The sequence below is a fragment of the Scyliorhinus canicula genome, chromosome 4, assembly GCF_902713615.1.
Source record: "Scyliorhinus canicula chromosome 4, sScyCan1.1, whole genome shotgun sequence".
NCBI classification, from domain to species: Eukaryota; Metazoa; Chordata; class Chondrichthyes; order Carcharhiniformes; family Scyliorhinidae; genus Scyliorhinus; species Scyliorhinus canicula.
The window spans coordinates 240,610,443-240,613,554 of NC_052149.1; the positions used below are offsets into that span (position 1 = coordinate 240,610,443).

Genomic DNA, 3,112 nt, shown 5'->3' on the forward strand with positions numbered 1-3,112 from the left:
TTGGGGGGGGGGGGGGATGGGGAGTTGACATCAATTCAGGTGGCTTTGAATCCCAGATCACAGGTCAAAGAAGGACCGGGCGTTGTCCCCAACCTACTGGTCAACAATTGCCACTCAATTAAACGTCACTGAAGCAGTTTCTGTGGTGATGGACATCAATGGGGTCTATGACATCTTGCTGTGCACAAATTATTGTGTGTGTTCCCCATTTCGCAGCCGTGACTGAAATTGTAAAGAGCTGCAATGGTGCTGACGTACTTCAGGATATGCTAAGGTTCTGAAAGGTGGTCCCTAAATGTTTTTATTTCTTTCCAGCGAACTCACTGAACAACAAAAAATTGTCTGCAATCGTCTATCTGACCAGTTATCAAACCTACCTCAGAGAGTCTGCAGCAACCGATGAGGAGGGAAAATGCAAATGATCGAGAGCAGTCTTTCCCAAACTGGGCTCTGTAGAGCCCTGGGATTCCAGAGAAACTAGACAGGTGTAGGTTCAGCCATTTTAAATTTGAAAAAGCTCTCCTTACAGGTTGTCCAATTGGAGGTGGAATGTCCTTGTCAGATACCCTGATTTGTATTACAAGAACACTTGTAGCTAAAGCTGTGAACAATTTATTAACGTTAACTGTGGGTCCACTATATATAAAACAGCAACTGAATAACAGTATGACCATGCACAAGCAAGCTCTCTCTCCCAGCTTCCTAGTCAGTCTGAGGTCACCTGTCTCTAACATTCACTTATATACTAATGAGACTCCTAGTGGTCAATCGTGAATTACAACATAGCCATGATATCAGTACATCCCCTTTCCTTTGAAGGAATAAATTATAATAATAATCTTTACTATTGTCACAAGTAGGCTTACATTAACACCGCAATGAAGTTACTGTGAGAAGGCCCTAGTCGCCACATTCCTCTGTCTGTACATTAGAGGAACGAGGTTCTACTTCTTCAAGTATAATGGTTTTTCCCGACCAATTGCCTGAATTCTCTCCTCTCACAATGTCATCACTACTCAGAGGTGGTAGAGTTCCAGGCACTTTGTCATAGAACTGCTTTTGTTTTGCTTCAATTTTGTGTATTTCCTGCAGTACCACTACATTCTCCTCCTTCTTTTCCAAGTATGGAAGTGTGGTACTAAACCTTCTATTCATGAGTAACTCTGCTGGCTATCTACCATGTGACAATGGTGGTGCTCTGTAACTCAAGAGTGCGAGATGTAGATCCGATTGGCTGTCCATTGCCTTCTTCAACAATTGCTGAACAATATGTCCACTTTTTCGTTAAGATCGTTGGGATCCGTGCCTATACGAGCATCACCATTTTTTTGTTTCACACATACCATGGAATATACCCCATTGGTAGCACAATGGTTAGCACTGTTGCTTTACTTGTGCCTTGTAGATGGTGGACAGGCTTTGGGGGGGTCAGGAGGTGAGTTATTCACCGTAGGATTCCTAGTTTTTGTCCTGCCTTCGTAGCCACAGTATTAATGTGGCTAGTCCAGATCAGTTTCTGATCAATGGTAACCCTCCAGGATGAGGAATGTGGGGGATTCAATGATGGTAATACCATTGAATGTCAAGGGGCGGTGGTTAGATCCTCTCTTGCAGGAGATGGTCATTGCCTGGCACTTGTGTGGCGCGAATGTAACTTGCCATTTAACCGCCCAAGCCTGGGATTGTCCGGGTCTTGCTGCATTTGGACATGGACTGCTTCATTATCTGAGGAGTCATGAATGGTGTTAAAAATCGTGCAGGCATCCACAAACCTTCCTCAGAAGCCTTCTTAGCGCAGTAGGCAGCGCGTCAGTCTCATAATCTGAAGGTTGTGAGTTCAATCCTCAGAGAGGGCAGTGTTTTAGGGCTGGTTTAGCTCAGTGGGCTAGGCAGCTGGTTTGTGATGCAGAACAAGGCCAGCAGCGCGGGTTCAATTCCCGTACCAGCTGAGAATTCTGAATTCTCCCTCTGTGTACCCGAACAGGCGCCGGAATGTGGCGACTAGGGGCTTTTCACAGTAACTTCATTGCAGTGTTAATGTGAGCCTACTTGGGACAATAAAGATTATTTATTGTTTCTTTTTAATTTATTTTTTAAACATCCCCACATCTAACCTTCTGATGGAAGGAAGGTCATTGATGAAGCAGCTGAAGATGGTTGGATCTCGGACACTACCGTGAGGAACTCCGGTCGTGATTTCCTGGAGCTGAGATAATTGACCTGTCCAACTACCACAACCATCTTCCTTTGTGCCGGGAATGACTCCAACCAGCGGAGAGTTTTCCCTGATTCCCATTGACTCCAGTTTAGCTCGGGCTCCTTGATGCCATATTCCGTCAAATGCTGCCTTGATGTCAAGGGTAGTCACTCTCACCTCATCTCTGGAGTTTAGCTCTTTTGTCCATGTTTGATCTAAGGCTGTAATGAGGTCAGTGGTTGAGTGACCCTGGCAGAACCCAAACAAAGCGCCCGGGAGCAGGTTATTGCTGGATTTTGGAAAATGATTGGGAACTTCAACGTAACTTGCACAAATGTTTCAGGCTTTACAGGACAAACACTGAGAAGCTGTTTCCCCTGGGTGGGATGTCCAGAACACAGGGGCAAATCTCAGGGTAACAGATCGGCTATTTAGGGCTGAGCTGAGTTGTTGTGAATCGTGAATCTTTGGAATTCTTTATCTTTGAGAGCTGTAGGTGCTCAGTTATTGAACGTATAACTGACTGAGATAGATCTTTGCACACAAAGAGCATCAAGGGAGATGGGAATGGTGTGGAAAGATGGAGATTAGGTGGAAGCTCAGCCATGACCTTATTGAACAGCCAGCAGATTTGGAAAGAGAGCTGTTGGCAGTTCACCATTCAGCACTTGGTGCGACCGAGCTCCGCACGCGGCATAGAAATTCTCACTAATCAGTCCCTGTAATCTGTGCAAACCTTATCAACAGACACAATGGCCTGGGCAGTCAATGTTTGGGAAGCACTTGCTTCAAACAGAAGGATAGGAAATGTTTCATTTCTGCGCTCTCTGGGCTTACTGAACTTCGACCTTGCGGGAACCTGACCTGTACTTTGCACCAGTAAATTGTAATAGAGGGAAGATAATGGGCAAGTAT

General features: G+C 45.2%; 1 non-coding gene across 1 annotated transcript; it reads left to right on the plus strand.

Annotated features, from left to right (window-relative positions):
* The first annotated feature begins 1,783 nt into the window (after window positions 1-1,783).
* On the plus strand, window positions 1,784-1,856 carry trnam-cau. Its single transcript has one exon. It is a non-coding gene; the product is annotated as a tRNA-Met (tRNA).
* Window positions 1,857-3,112: the final 1,256 nt, after the last annotated feature.